A 5000-nucleotide genomic window follows, 5' to 3' on the forward strand; every position below is an offset into this window, starting at 1 on the left:
GGAAGGAAGGAAGGAAGGGAAGGAAGTAAGGATGGATGGAAGGAAGGGGAGGGAAGGAAGGATGGAAGGAAGGAAGGATGGAAGGAAGGAAGAAAAGAAGGATGGAAGGAAGGAAGGAAGGAAGGAAGGAAGGAAGGAAGGAAGGAAGGAAAGAAGGAAGGAAGGAAGGAAGGAAAGGAAGGAAGGAAGGAAGGAAGGAAGGAAGGATGGATGGATGGATGGAAGGAAGGAAGGAAGGAAGGAAGGAAGGAATATGAATGCTACCACAGTAGTCAATAAAGGGTGCCTGTACAGAGAGCCTGCACGTGTCCCTAAATTCAAATCCCAACTGACACTGAGCATCCTCTCATTCACTTCAATGGAAAGGCATGTTGGCTTCAGACAGCTCTCTCTCAAAAAGTATAAAGGTCACAGCCTAGATTTTGACACCGTATGAATCCTGAGAAAATGCTGAACATTTAAGGCTATTATATGTCCATGTAGCTAAAAAACTGTAGGCATGGCGACGAGTTAGAAAAAGGGTAAAAATGCAAAATTAGCAGCTCAAAAGGTAGAGTGTGGGCCCATACGTTTCAATGGAGAGCGCAGTTGCCAAACAAATCGTCATACAGCGAAAATTATAAGTCACACGGCTTAGATACTTACATTGATTAAAAACATAATGATACTGAACATTCCACCAGCAGTTTCAATGGCACAAAAATGACTATTAAAAGTTAAATGACTAAAAAACTGTAAAAAATATCAAAAATCTGAATACATCCGTTAAAGAGCTAAACATCGTGAACATTTTAAAGTTTGAATGAAGTTTCTAGCACAAAGTATGAAGAAGTTATAAAGGAGACAAAAAAGGGGGAGAATAATAAAGAAAGAAATAGTGGGAATATCACAAGTTGGGCTAGCTTTTGCAAGCTAGCCCACCTAACTAGAAAGTACATTTCCTGGAGAAAATGTGAGGTGGGCTAGCTGCTGCAGCTGTTTGTAACAGCTACTGCTAGAACTACTACAGACCAGGCAATCTCCATGCACCCAACAGTGAAGACCGTGTGTCTATAGCTCACTCAGGGGCTGAGATGTGGGGACAGTGGAGTGAATAGTGGCGTGGTGACGAGACTCCGCCCCCAAGGGGCAGAGCCGGTGAAGGACAGCGTACTGCTCCCCGGACCACCCACATGCACCCAACCGTGAAAACTGCATCTTTAGCCAACTCAGGGTCTGAGATGTGGGGACGGTGGCGTGGATAGTGGCGTGGTGGCGAGACTCCGCCCCCTCAGGTCAGAGGTTGTGGGGGGCAGGTCAGGCCATCCCAATGCACCCCTCATCGGAGACCATGTGTCTATAGCCCACCCCGGGCGGAGCAGTAGCTGTGGAGGTGTTGCAGTAGGTGTTTGTTATAAGTACTGCTAGTACTACACTCAAAAATAGAGTAGACCACTCATCATAACTCATAGTTTTATTGAGTTCAATAGCTGAAAGAGGAGAAAATATATTAATATGAGTTTGCAGCCGGGCAGTGGCTAGTTGCAAAACTAGAATGGAGAAGTAAGACGCCTCCTTCCCTCCACTAGTCTGGGGGTCCACCTTGGGCAAGTGGTAGTACCACCTAGCCCCCCTACCTGGGGTTACAGGAAAAAAACCCCAATGAAATTACAAACTAATGGAAGAGAGACCCGGCCCGGAGGAAGCCCGGGGCCCTCGTCTGGAGCCAGGCCCAGACGGAGGGCCCGCATGCGAGCGCCTGGTGGCCGGGCTTACCACGGAGCCCGGCCGGGCCCAGCCCGAATAAGCCACGTGGAAGCACCATCTCCTCCTCCATCGTCCCGTGGACCCACCACCCGCGGGAGAAATTGTCGGGGTCGGGTGCGCTGCCAACTAGGTGGCGGTGAAGGCGGGGGACACCGACGGACCGGACCCGGGCGGCAAAGGCTGGCTCTGGGGACATGGAACGTGACCTCGCTGGGGGGGAAGGAGCCGGAGCTTGTGAGGGAGGTGGAGCGATACCAATTACACCTGGTGGGGCTAACCTCCACGCACAGCACCGGCGCCGGAACCAAACTCCTGGATAGGGGTTGGACCCTGTTCTTCTCCGGAGTTGCTCACGGTATGAGGCGCAAGGCAGGTGTGGCTATACTAGCTAGCCCCCAGCTGAGCGCCTCTGTGCTGGAGTTCACCCCAGTGGACGAGAGGGTCGCCTCCCTGCGCCTTAGGACTGTGGGGGGGGGGACTCTGACTGTGGTTTGTGCTTATGCACCGAACAGCAGTTCAGAGTACTCAGCCTTCCTGCAGACCCTGAGTGGAGTCCTTTTGGGGGCTCCTGCAGGGGACTCCAGTGTCCTACTGGGGGACTTCAATGCACACGTAGGCAATGATGGAGAAACTTGGAGGGGCGTGATTGGGAGGCATGGCCACCACGATCTGAACCCGAGTGGTGTTCTGTTGTTGGACTTCTGTGCTAGTCACGGTTTGTCCATAACAAACACCATGTTCGAACACAAGGATGCCCACAAGTACACCTGGCATCAGAACACCTTAGGCCGAAGGTCGATGATCGATTTCGTTATCGTATCATCTGATCTGAGGCCATGCGTTTTGGACACTCGGGTAAAGAGAGGGGCAGAGCTGTCCACTGATCACCATCTGGTGGTGAGCTGGTTTCGATGGCGGGGGAAACTTCTGGACAGACCTGGAAAACCCAAGCGTGTAGTGAGGGTGAACTGGGAACGTCTGGAGGAAGAGCCTGTCCGGAGAGATTTCAATTGCCACCTCCGGCGGAGCTTCTCAGGCATCCCTGTGGAGGTTGGGGACATCGAGCATGAGTGGTCGGTGTTCAAAGCCTCCATTGCTGAAGCTGCGGCTGGGAGCTGTGGCCTGAGGGCCATAGGTACCTCAAGGGGCGGTAACCCTCGGACACCGTGGTGGACAGCGGTGGTGAGGGAAGCCGTCCGACTGAAGAAGGAGGCCTTCCGGGTTATGTTAGCCCGGGAGACCCCAGAAACAGTTGCAGGGTATCGACTGGCCCGGAGGGCTGCGGCTTTGGCCGTGACCAAGGCAAAGCAGCGGGTGTGGGAGGAGTTCGGAGAAACCATGGAGAAGGACTTTCGGTCGGCACCAAAGTGTTTCTGGAAGACCATCAGACACCTCAGGAAGGGAAAGCGGGGGACCATCCAAGCTGTATACAGCAAGGAGGGGACACTGCTGACCTCAACTGAGGAGGTTGTTGAGCGTTGGAAGGAGCACTTTGAGGAACTCCTGAACCCGACTAATCCACCCTCTACGATCGAGGCAGAGCCGGAAGATGATGGGGGGTCGTCAATGTCCTTGGAGGAGGTCACTGAGGTAGTCAAACAACTCCACAGTGGCAGAGCCCCAGGGACTGATGAGATCCGTCCAGAAATGCTGAAGGCGCTGGGTGTAGAGGGGCTGTCTTGGTTGACACGCCTCTGTAACACTGCGTGGAAGTCTGGGTCAGTGCCGAAGGAGTGGCAGACTGGGGTGGTGGTCCCAATATTCAAAAAAGGGGACCAGAGGGTGTGTGCGAATTATAGAGGCATCACATTACTCAGCCTCCCAGGGAAAGTTTACTCCAAGGTGCTGGAAAGGAGGGTCCGGCCGATAGTCGAACCTCAGATCGAAGAGGAACAATGCGGATTTCGTCCTGGTCGTGGAACTACCGACCAGCTCTTCACTCTCGCAAGGATCTTGGAGGGGGCTTGGGAGTTTGCCCAACCTGTCTACATGTGTTTTGTGGACTTGGAGAAGGCTTACGACCGGGTCCCCCGAGAGGTCTTGTGGAGAGTTATGCGGGAGTATGGGGTGAGGGGGTCCCTACTTAGGGCCATCCAATCCCTGTACACCCAGAGCGAGAGCTGTGTCCGGGTCCTCGGCAGTAAGTCGTCTGCCTTTCCGGTGGGTGTTGGCCTCCGCCAGGGCTGCGCTTTGTCACCAATCCTGTTTGTGATTTTCATGGACAGGATATCGAGGCGTAGCCGGGGGGAGGTGGGTTTGCAGTTCGGTGAGCTGGGGATCACGTCACTGCTTTTTGCAGATGATGTGGTCCTGATGGCATCAGCTGCCTGCGACCTCCAGCACTCTCTGGATAGGTTCGCAACTGAGTGTGAAGCGGCTGGGATGAGAATAAGCACTTCTAAATCTGAGGCCATGGTTCTCAGCAGGAAACCGGTGGCCTGTCCGCTCCGAGTAGGAAATGAGTCCTTACCCCAAGTGAAGGAGTTCAAGTATCTGGGGGTCTTGTTCACGAGTGAGGGAACCATGGAGAGGGAGTTTGGCCGGAGAATCGGAGCAGCTGGTGCGGTTCTGCAGTCGCTATACCGCACTGTTGTGACGAAAAGAGAGCTGAGCCAAAAGGCAAAGCTCTCGATCTACCGGTCTATCTTCGTCCCCACCCTCACCTATGGTCATGAAGGATGGGTCATGACCGAAAGAACGAGATCACGGATACAAGCGGCCGAAATGAGTTTTCTCCGGAGGGTGGCTGGGGTCTCCCTGAGAGATCGGGTGAGAAGTTCAGTCATCCGGGAGAGACTCGGAGTAGAGCCGCTGCTCCTTTGCGTCGAAAGGAGCCAGTTGAGGTGGTTCGGGCATCTAGTGAGGATGCCTCCTGGGCGCCTCCCTAGGGAGGTGTTCCAGGCGTGTCCGGCTGGGAGGAGGCCGCGGGGTAGACCCAGGACCAGGTGGCGGGACTACATCTCCGCACTGGCCTGTGAGCGGCTAAAGATTCCCCAGGCAGAGCTGGTTGATGCTGCTAGGGAAAGGGATGTCTGGGGCTCCCTGCTGGAGCTGCTGCCTCCGCGACCCGACCCTGGATAAGCGGATGAAGATGATGATGATGATGATGATGATGATGATGAGTTTGCAGCCTGAAAAAGAGTGTCATTCTGAATATTTCTTTCAGGAAGAAAGAAAGAAAGAAAGAATGAAAGAAAGGATGGAAGGAAGGAAGGAAGGATGGAAGGATGGAAGGAAGGAAAGAGAAAGAAAGA

At 53.6% G+C, this 5000-nt stretch overlaps 1 protein-coding gene across 1 annotated transcript in view; it reads left to right on the forward strand.

Annotated features, from left to right (window-relative positions):
* The window catches only part of LOC311321554 (microfibril-associated glycoprotein 4-like), a gene marked incomplete at both ends in the record, with an annotated part of 25418 nt that overhangs the window by 15112 nt on the left and 5306 nt on the right, over positions 1–5000 (forward strand). The window lies entirely within an intron of this gene.

Source organism: Borostomias antarcticus (assembly GCF_949987555.1).
Source record: "Borostomias antarcticus genome assembly, chromosome: 19".
In the NCBI taxonomy this organism is placed as follows: domain Eukaryota; kingdom Metazoa; phylum Chordata; class Actinopteri; order Stomiiformes; family Stomiidae; genus Borostomias; species Borostomias antarcticus.